The sequence below is a fragment of the Oncorhynchus mykiss genome, chromosome 12, assembly GCF_057628025.1.
Source record: "Oncorhynchus mykiss isolate SJ-2025 chromosome 12, ASM5762802v1, whole genome shotgun sequence".
Taxonomy (NCBI): Eukaryota; Metazoa; Chordata; class Actinopteri; order Salmoniformes; family Salmonidae; genus Oncorhynchus; species Oncorhynchus mykiss.
The window spans coordinates 87,890,466-87,901,995 of record NC_143033.1 but is presented as its reverse complement, the minus strand read 5'-3'; the positions used below and the strand labels follow the sequence as shown (position 1 = coordinate 87,901,995).

At 41.6% G+C, this 11,530-nt stretch overlaps 1 pseudogene; it reads right to left on the bottom strand.

The window, feature by feature from the left end:
* Positions 1-1,120: 1,120 nt before the first annotated feature.
* Positions 1,121-10,306, bottom strand: LOC110539008 (Ig heavy chain C region, membrane-bound form-like; annotated as a pseudogene).
* Positions 10,307-11,530: the final 1,224 nt, after the last annotated feature.

The following is an 11,530-nucleotide window of genomic DNA, read 5'->3' as shown; positions in this document are numbered from 1 at the left end:
TCCATTTTCACAACAGCATGTGAAATTTATTGTCAACCAGTGTTGCTTCCTAAGTGGACAGTTTGATTTCACAGAAGTGTGATTGACTTGGAGTTACATTGTGTTGTTTAAGTGTTACCTTTATTTTTTTGAGCAGTGCATATAAAACACAGAAAAAAATCATGCTTTTGACTGCACTGGGCCTTTAAATACTTTTTAAATACTTATGCTTATTAGCCTCTATTATTGACAGTTCTTCATTAACAAATAATTGCTTCTAAATAACAACCAGGGGAATTCATATCACTTGATATCTGTATTTAGCAGTAACATACAAAGTAATAACGGTTTTTTAAAGTTTTCTTACCTGGTCATTGCAGTCTTATTTACCTGTAGTTTCCTATTGACGTTACCCTGTTATTTCAGCACTGTAAACTGAAGTGCTACCAGCCTTTAATCCAGGGAATCACCACACATCAACAAGGCATGTTGAGACGGGGGTGCAGCCTAATATCCTAGATTGGATTCCTCTCCTTGTCTCCTTCCCTTAACCTGTACAAATCCGAGCACATGGGATATGTGGAAACAATATGGTGGAAACTTATTTCTGAAGGTTCATCTCTGTGCATTTCACATCTGTGGAGAGGAAGGAAGGAGAAAATGAGTGGAAGCCACTTCAGTCTATTGGGACACATCCTGGCAGGGATTACATCTCCCTCTACTGTTCCATACAGAGATAAAGATCCAGTACACAAACCACTAACCAGCGCATTGAAATAAACAATACACTGTGGAGACGCGCAGAACAGTGCAGCATCTGGGTAGAGGATAGTTAAGATGATGATGGTGGAGCTGATAACAGTGTTGATGTTGATTTAGTTATGTTGGTGATCACGGTGGTAACCAATGACATGCTGATAAGAGGGTGACTATCCGGCTAAACGGCTGTCATTTGTCTGTGCCCTACTGAGTGAGGATGTTCACTGGTTATTTCTCCATGGTTGGTGATTGAGACTGGGGAGAGGGTCAGATGGAGAAAGAGGTGGTCAGACAGGGAGATGCTGCTGGATGCGCAGCCTGCTGGGCATTGTGCCCTCCTCTCCCCTGTCGTCAGCCCCTTGGCACGTCAGTTGGCAAAACGCTATGACTCCGTCCCGGCAACAGTGTCACAGCGTTGGTCCTCAGCCACGGCGGTCTGAGCCAATCAGAGCAATTACGATGCCAGATTACACAAGAGCCAGCCAATTGGGAAGCTGGTTGAACCCAGTCTCTTCCCTCTCACATGTGAATTCCTTCGAACCCTCCAGATATACATATACACACACACTCAGATGTCACAGCAGCACACACTCTCACAGATATTCACGCTCACACGCTTTCATTTTTCCTTGCAGACATATGCACAGATTGTGAGAATAATGCAACTGTATCTTCCTCTGTATTCATGGGGACCTTCCCTAAATGCAGCCAGCTAATATGTTCAGTTGTTTTCTGAACTGTGAGCATCTGCATACAGACCAGTGACAACGGCCACACATGATTGGCCTTTCACATGGGAAACGCACCATCCCACAGTCAGATGCACCACAGTCTTGTGGCGTCCTCTAGTGGACAACAATGGTGTTACAGTGATGAAATGAGGTGCATGACAGCAAAGGGGTGGGTTTGCTGAGGGTAGAAAATCCTAATAAATTGTATTTAATTGACACAAGCTGTCTCCAATCAATCAATAAATGAATGTCTGGTTGTGCGTGTGGTTTGGTGGCAGTATCGCCTAAGCCAGTGGAGGCTGATCTACAAATAGTATTCCCAAATAATAGGCTTTGTGTGATTAAGATTCAAAGAGCTACGCCTCCCCTGCCTTTGACAAATCCCTCCATCAAACAAACACAACAAGACAATTTAATTACATTTCCTAGGATTTTCTAGCAGCAGCAAACATAGCTTATCATGCTGGAAATATTCTTGTATTTATTTTAACTTTATTTAACTAGGCAAGTCAGTTAAGAACAAATTCTTATTTTCAATGACGGCCTAGGATCACTGGGTACTGCCTGTTCAGGAGCAGAACGACAGATTTGTACCTTGTCAGCTCAAGGATTCGAACTTGCAACCTTTCGGTTACTTGTCCAAGGCTCTAACCACTAGGCTACCCTGCCGCCCCATATCAGTAGAAAGTGCCAGAAAAACAAAAAACAAAAAGCATGGTCCTACTTATATGCTCTTTAATGTTGTTCTCTATATGTATTTATGTCAAATCACATATGCAACCATATTTATATTCTTACTAAAGAAAATATTTGGAGGGAGTTGAAAGTCCGTGTTGCCCAGCAACAGCCCCTAAACATCACTGCTCTAGAGGAGATCTGCATGGAGGAATGGGCCAAAATACCAGCAACAGTGTGTGAAAACCTTGTGAAGACTTACAGAAAACGTTTGACCTCTGTCATTGCCAACAACAAACAAGTATTGAGATAAACTTTTGTTATTGACCAAATACTTATTTTCCACCATAATTTGCAAGTAAATTCATTCAAAATCCTACAATGTGATTTTCTGGATTTTTTTTCTCATTTTGTCTGTCATAGTTGAAGTGTACATATGATGAAAATTACAGGCCTCTCTCATCTTTTTAGGTGGGAGAACTTGCACAATTGGTGGCTGACTAAATACTTTTTTGCCCCACTGTAGCCTTTGGGGAGACCAATATGAATAATATTGAACATGAAGATAATCTGAATACCTTCTGTGTGGGAGGACATTTGATGTCTGAAACTCAACAGGTGCTTCAATAGGGAATTAAAGCAGTAAAGACACACTGGGATAAAATAATGCATTCTTCTTCTTCAGATAAAAGGCAAACCGCACAAATATATATTTGCACTTCAAAGCCAGGCAGTGAAAACCTGTGAGGTGGTTATATCCTCCCTCTCACCTTGACCAGAGTGACTGTGAAGCTGTAGAGGAGGGAGAGGAGGAAGAGGACCAGAAAGATGCAGGCCATGTTCCAGTTCTCCTCTGCAGTGTCCGCCAGAATGGGATCAGACCTGTTCTCGTCAAAGAACACACCCTCCACCTCAAGGAGCTCTACTCAAAATGAAAAAGAGGAGATTTTCAGTGAGAAAGAGTTGCAGAAACAGGCTAGCCTGGAATCCATACTGAAATGCTCTGTTACAATGGTGAAACAGAGCATATGAGGCTAGAAACAGGCTAGCACCAGGAAAATGTTATTGTATCAGAATTGAGTGAACAGACAGACAGACAGACACCTGGTTTGGATATGTTCAGGGCCAGAGTCTGGGTGGTGTGGGTCACCCTGCATGTGTAAACAGCCCCCGGTGCCTAGTCCTGGGGTGCCAAGCTCAGGTAGCTCCCGATGCCAAATTTTCCCCTGGTGCCTTGTAGGGGGTGCTAGTGTTGTTGTTCCACAGCTCTGTCACGTTGTCCAGCAGGCAGGAGATGTTGATGTCTGAAGGGCTGAAGCCAAGCACCAGGCAGACGAGCTCACTGGGACCCTGGAACAGGGTGGCTGTTGGTGCGGAGGGGGTCACTGAGCCTGGAGTGAGAGCGAAAGTGAGAGTCAGGGAAGATAGACTGGAGTGGATGAGACTGGGCAGAGAGGGGGCTGCATGACAGAGTCTGGGAGAGAAAATGGGTGGATGGAGAGGGTGTAGCACGTGCGATAACATCAACAAAACTGTGTACGTGAACAATAAACTTTTATTTGATTCTATATGTATGAGTGATGATGACTGAATAAAGGATGTACATGTATCTCTGGTATTGTTCTCATCTAAACTCTTCAAGTCATTAGACAACATTATCAACCAACAGTTTTACTATTCATCAGTACATGTTATTACAATCTAATCCATGGCACTGTTCAAATCAACAGTCCACTCACTCACTCAGCACAGGAGTAATTGGAGTTCTGATTCCACTCGGACCTGGGCACGATGAGTCTACTGTTCATGGAGTAGGTGCAGCTCCCTGCATAAAGAACTGAAGGGCTACTGGAGTAGCGAGATAAAGGTAGTCGACTGCCAGCCTTCTCCCAATTCACTATTACATCAGAAGGGAAGAACCCAGACACTAAGCAAAGCAGTGTGCCATTATTTGACCCCCATAGAGCAGAATCTGATGGTCTCACTATCTTTATAGAGGGTGGCTTGAGATCTGGAGGGACAAAACAAATTAACAGGAAACTGATTAGTTATTGGATTTTGGGCCTATTCAGTCAAATGTAACAGAAACATTTAGTTTATTAATATGTCAGATTGGCACAAATATGTATGTATGTATCAAAAAACTGCATTCTGGGTTATGTGTACCAAATGAGTGTTGAATTTGCCCACCTCTGCATTTGGTGATATGCTCCTCCTGGGCTTGGCTGGAGCAGCGCTGCTTCACCTCACAAGAAACACGTTTGTGTGCATGCCAGTCCCTCGCAGACACGTTAAACATGATCTGCTCAGTCTGTGTCCCATTTGAATGATCCTTGGGGGTCGGTGTGACTCCACCTTGAGAAGCCACAACCCCATCCACCTTCCAGCTGACAGAAAAGTCCCCAAGGCTGAGACCCACCAGCAGACAGGTGACAGGCACCGTTCCATCTGTCCTCAGCTCTTGAAGAGTGGGTCCCTGTAGGTAAACCCCCACTTTCTGAGATGATATTGGAGTCACTGAGAGGAAGGGGAATTGAGTGTCTTAAGCCACTTTCAGATAAAGAATGCTTACATTACTAAAGGATGGTTAGGCCTATAATCACTGCTCCAGGACAGTATATGTCATAATAGCAAAAACTACCTGCACATATATTGATGCTCTTCCTGACTTTCTGAAGATACTTGTCGATGACCTCACAGGTGAAGACCCTCCCCTGGTTCCACTCCTGCTGTGTTACTGTGATATGACTGGTTACTGCCACACGTCCGTCTTCCCCCATCTTTATGTCATTGGCTGCTGCATCCCTCTGTTTAGACCCAGAGAGCCACTTGATCTGAGGGTTGAAGCCCCACCCAGAACACATGAGTTTCTGGGTTCCTGAGCCAGACGACTCCTCACTGGGGACTGGAAGGAGCTCCATAGACAGTTCACCTGTAAACAACACAAACAGTTTTTAATTTTAAACCAACAATGGAAACATAATTTCATGTTGGTAAGCCATACATAAAATTACATAAATAATAAAGATGATATCATAAGGTAACAATGACAGAAGTTGTCCCACCAAAAAACTTTCCTATTGAGTTAGACACCCAGCTGTTGGAGAAACCTTGGTTAACTTTACAGGTGAAAGTGTTGTCTGTCTTCCAGTGTGATTTAGAACCGTCTGGTGAGCGAATGGGGGCCTTTGGAGGCAGGCAGATCCACATACTGTTTCTCAGGGAAATCAACCCCATTGGCCTGAAAGGTGACGTATAGGTCACAGGAGGAGAGTTGTGTGATGGCACACTCCGGCACAGCACTGTCTCCCTTCAATAACTCTGGGAGAGACCTCCTGATCAGCACTGTGGGAGTGATGCTCCACTGCAGGTCCTGGAGAACACATACACACAGAGGAGAGGAATCATCAGGTGAAAGGAACATTGATCTGGCTTCAATGTCAATAAGGTCTAATTTTAATGTGCTAGGAATGTAAGAAGACTGAATGTTTTTCTGTACTTCTCTCTTTATATATTTTCACAAAGTTCCATTCTAACCTTCAACATTGCTGGTCTTCTGTGTGGGGTTGAAGCATCGATGTTCAGCTCTGCATGTTATTGTGTTCAGGGTTTTCCATTGGCTTGAGGGAAGAGTCAGGTTACTGCTGACGCTCTGAGTTGTCCTGCTGGCCTGGTTCACTGGGGTTCGGCTGGTTGGGTCTTTTCCATCCAGAAGCCAGGACACTTTGGCGTCATATGCAGAGTGGACAACACATGTAGCTGTTACCTCAGTCTGTGTCATCACTGTCCTGAATCTGGGGGTCTCCAGGTGGAGGTATGGAGTAGACGAGGGAAAAGCTGAGAGCAAAACAGATGCGGGTGAAGATAAAATCTATCAATATGTTTTATACTCACAGGTAATTTGTTTCTGATTCATCATATTGTTTTTTAAGCTGAATTGAAACAGGTAGTGGGTGTCTATCAGTTCACAACCTACCTGTACATAAACTGGTGCTCTTCCTTGTAGTTTTCTGAAGATCTGTGTCGATGACCTCACAGGTGAAGACCATACCCTGGTTCCAATCCTGCTGTGTTACTGTGATATAACTGGTTAGTGCCACATGTCCATCTTCCCCCATCCTTCTCTCATAGGCTGCTGCAGACCTCTCTTCAGACCCAGAGAGCCACTTGATCTGAGGGTTGAAGCCACCCAGAACACATGAGTTTCTGGGTCCCTGAGCCTGACGGCTCCTCACTGGGGACTAGAAGGAGCTCCAAGGATGGTTCACCTGGAAACAACACAAACACTTTCCCATTTTAGACATGAAGTGGTAAATTAAGATTATGCAACCAACAATAGGAACCTAATTTCATGTTGTTAGGCCAAATGACAATAAAAATAGAGATGTATTTATTTTTTTGTCCGAGAGTTGGTGAATAAGGCGCTGGAGAATGCGGTAACTCAACAGATGGTGAGGTTTGGACCAATTCCAGATTCCAACCAATGGGATGAACGCTACATGCCTCCGGGCCTTGTGGACGATGCTGATTCATTCGATCCTGATGACCTACAATTAGATAAAACTTTTCTTAGTTCTGAAGTGTGAAGGTTGTAGTGAAAGTCATAAAAAGTGAAGAGCTATAACTAGAAGTAGGGATAGAACTAACCCCTTAAGTTGAGGAATTAATGGTGTAAAAACATTTATCTTGTGTGTGTAATATTTAGTCAATGGGTGGATTGATAGAAGAATTTGTGTTTAAAGTAATGACTAAGATATTTCACCCTGAAACTGTATCACTTTGTGTGAAATCCATTAGACACATAAGACTATAAGTTGATCATGTGTGCAGCTTAGGCAGGATAGAATTAGGACATTGTGTTTCTTTTTAGCTATGTAAGCAGGGTGTAGTTGTGACAACAAAGGATAAGATGAGCTATCGACAGACAACTTGTGCAACTGTGAAACCAATAACAGAAATTCTGTCCTCACCCAGGGTAGTGGAAAAGTTCAGCCTGTCCAAAAATGGAGTAGCCCATGATAAATAAACTTGCTAAATAAACTTGTGGGGGTGTGCGTGTGTGCGTGTAAGAAGACTAGCTCTGCACTAGAAGGGCAGAGCTCTCTGAATTTTATTTTATTTTTTTTTACCTTTATTTAACCAGGCAAGTCAGTTAAGAACAAATTCTTATTTTCAATGACGGCCTGGGAACAGTGGGTTAACTGCCTGTTCAGGGGCAGAACGACAGATTTGTACCTTGTCAGCTCGGGGGTTTCAACTCACAACCTTCCGGTTACTAGTCCAACGCTCTAACCACTAGGCTACCCTGCCGCCCCAGAATAAAGAACTGATCATTTGTAAGCTGGGACACTGTCTGTTTATTACAACTTAGAGTCTTACAACCTCTAGGATACAGATGGAGTTATAAAATAGTTCAGTTAGAACATTGAGATAGAAAATCGCGCCCTGGCCATAGTGAGGTTTTTATTCTCTAGTTTGGTTAGGCCAGGGTGTGACTAGGGTGGGCATTCTATGTTCATTCTCTAGGGTTGTATTTCTTTGTTTGGTCCGGTATTGTTCTCAATCAGGGACAGCTGTCTGTCGTTGTCTCTGATTGAGAACCATACTTAGGTAGCTTTTCCCCACAGGGGTTTTGTGGGTAGTTAATTTCTGTTTTGTACCTGACGGAGCTGTTTCGGTTGTTCTTTTGTTACTTGTTGTATTTAGTGTTCAGTTTAATAAATAACATAAACACGTATCACGCTGCGCTTTGGTCCTCACCTCCTTCCACCAACAGCTGTTACACAGGGGATGTTCTAAGATTTTTGAAACAAAGGTGTAGACTGAAAATGACAGTTGTGAATTAGGGAGATAGTCTCTGGGGTTCAGTTATTATAGCAGACTATTGTAATGGGAGGAGACATTGGCTCTTGGTACACAGAATATATTTACATCTCCATGGGGTTAACTCTCTCAGGTCTATGCAAAGTTACATTCCTTTTGTCTATATGAAGTAGAGTGTCTGTCTCTCTTTCAGTAAGAGTTAAGAATCCAGCATCGAACCAACCCAGCTTGAATACAAACCATGTTCCCTGCATCTCTGCTGCTGCTGCTTGTAGCTGCATCACGTGAGTCTCCTTAGATTTGTTTTTGAAACTGAAAATTTTATTTGCAGTTCTATATCAATATATTCAACTGTTAAATTACTTTTCTGACTACTCTGTAAATCCATAGATTGTTTTTATTCTAATTCTTCCATTGACAGGTGTGCACTGTGGTCTTGAGCTCACCCAACCAAGCTCATTGGATGTAAAGCCTGGAGAGTCTTTGAGCATCACCTGTAAGGTCTCTGGTTATTCTCTGACTGATAGCAGCAACGTCCATGGAATAGGCTGGATCCGTCAGCCTGTAGGAAAAGCACTTGAATGGATTTGGACCATCTATTATGATGGAAGCTCATACTCTCAAAGTTCCCTAAAAGACAGGTTCAGTGTCACAAGAGACACTTCCAGTAATACTGTGTTTTTAACAGGACAGAATCTGCAGACTGAAGACACAGCTGTGTATTATTGTGCTCGGTAGCCACAGTGATACAAACCACCAACAGACCAGTACAAAAACCCTATATGTGTGTGATGAATCAAGTACAAGCACAAACAGTATGGCACTTATTAGTATAAGTAGAGTCAAAATAAATAACCAGTGGTGTAAAATACTTAAGTAAAAAGACTAAACTACTCTCTTGGGGTATTTGTACTTTACTATTTATACTTTTTACATCTTATCATTTTACATTCCTAAATAAATATCTGTACTTTTTATTCCATACATTTTCCCTGACACCCAAAAGTACACGTTACATTTTGAATGCCTAGCATGACAGGAAAGTGGACCAAGTCATGTACTTAACAAGAGAACATCCCTGGTCATCACTACCAAATGCTTTTATTGGGTGACTTTCACTTTTACTTGAGTCATTTTCTATTAATGTACTGTATCTTTACTTTTACTCAAGTATGACAATTGGGTATTTGTTCCCCCACTAAATAACTAGTATGAAAATGAATAAATTGATTGACTGTTATAAGCTGAACCAACCTGCATTATGAACTGTTAAATTAAATACAAAGTTTAGTGAAATGTTGATTCTCTCTTTGTTTACAGCATGTTAAAAATGTTGAAAATCCCTGGACCTGTTGAAAATCTCTGGACTCAAAACCTCTGTGATCATTCTGTATCAAATAAAAACAGTCTAATCGTGTTCACCTGTCAAGCCCATTGTTATCAGTAGAGCCACAATAGTAAATGTCATGATTAATTATTAGTAGTTATGTGTCTCTGTTCCTCAATCTAGTCAGTGCTTCTCCTCCACTCTGCAGTGAGATAAGTAGTGATGGAATAGCTCAGAGTTATGCATTGACTCCTCCTGACAGGGCAGTTGGGTACAGGAACACATGATATACAATAATATAATATAGAGAACTCAGAGATGGGGAACAGCATCATATGCATTGGGAGGTGTTCATGTATGCCACGGGAAGCCAGGCTTCCCCAAGAAATTTACCAATAAAAATATATTATCTTTATCTTTCGTCTCTCTGTGTTTCCTAATTGTCCTTCAATTTGCAAGAGGCTAAATGTATCTCACCGGAGAAAGCATCCGAGCAATATGTGTCTCTGTATGTGTAGGCCATCTATATAATGCTGTCTGGTCCAAAAGAGAATGACATTGTTGCCGCCTGTAGCATTGAATGTAAGGGAAGCCAGCGAGCATTTGGCCTCTCTAGATTAAAAAAAGGTTAAAATAATAGCCATCGACCAGTGATAATGCCCTCGAAGCCGGCATTTGGAGGACATATAGACTTTGTCTTGGGCCTAACAACACTCATGCCAATATATCATCCAAACTCAGCCTTCTAGGGCATTATCACTTCATTAAAATGGTCAAAAATATGCAAAAATAGCAATTTATCAAGCAATAATTTTGCTACAACTATCTGGGAGTGGTTTGAGTGGGGAGTGGAAAACAGATCATGTGCTGATATTGGCAGGGAGGTTTGGAACTCTCCTTCTTATTGGTCTGTTATGATGATGTCACAATGGAAGGCCAAAACTACCTCCCACTAAAAGAGGCTGACATGTCATGCAGTCTTTTCAAAAAAGCTCTTACCCTGAATAGGCATTCTTATAATTTTCAATATTTCACAGTATTATTCCAACCTCATAGTTTGGAAATATATATAAAAACAGGAAAAACATGTTTTTTGACTGCACTGGTCATTGAAAAACTTGTTCATATGACAACAAGAAAGCTTGATCAGACAGGGCAAGAGATCATTTGATTGTGTAGTTTGGACTCTTTTATAGTGTAGTGCTTTGTTTTATTGTTGTATTCTTTACAGCATTGATACTCAGTATTATTCTACTGTGACATAAAGAGAGGAAGTGGTACACCACCTAGCCATGTTGTGTGGGGAGTTTTATGCAGCTGCTTCACCAGCTCCAATCAGTGTGTCTCTCGAGCACAATAATAAACAGCAGTGTCTGCTCTCAGACTCTTGGCCTCTAAAAACTGTGTGCTTGTTGAGACGTCCTCAGTCAGGACAAACACTCCTTTCAGGGAGTTTGTGTAGATTGTAGAATTGCTATTCATTCTCCTGATCCACTCCAGGGCTTTGCCTCACTTCTGCCTCATCCAATGTATCCAGTAGCCACTCATTGAGAAAGCAGAGATTTTACAGGACAATTTAACAGTGTCTCCAGGTCTTTTCACTTGAGGAGGAGACTGATCCTGCCTGATGTTACAACAAACATCTGCGAAACAAAACCGTTTCAACATTCAGTTGAAGATGTGATATTTACATTGATTTCAAGTTTAACCATGATACCTTCTTCAGTCACCATGTAATGCTTTACTTACTGTGTATGGACATCACCATGACAACTAAACTCCAGACAGTCATCAGTTCCATCTAAACTTGTTCCAACTAAACTTGTTCCAGCTAATCTTGTTCCATCTAAACTTCCATCTATACTTGTTCCATCTATACTTAATTCATCTATACTTCATCCATCTATATTTGTTCCATCTTAACTTGTTCCATCTATACTTGTTCCATCTAAACTTGCTTCATCTAAACTTGTTCCATCTATACTTGTTCCATCTAAACCTGTTCCATCTAAACTTGTTTCATCTATACTTGTTTCATCTATACTTTAACGTTATTGACCTTCATGGTTCTGTATTACATATTGTACTAATTCTGTTTGTTGAAATTTGACATTTGGTTTCATTCAAATAGACGTTATGAAGCAAATGGTTTTAGCTGCTAGAGATTATAATCGAATGGCTGTAAAGATATTTATGTTTTTATCTTACAAAATGACAGGTACGTTTTATGCTTTTC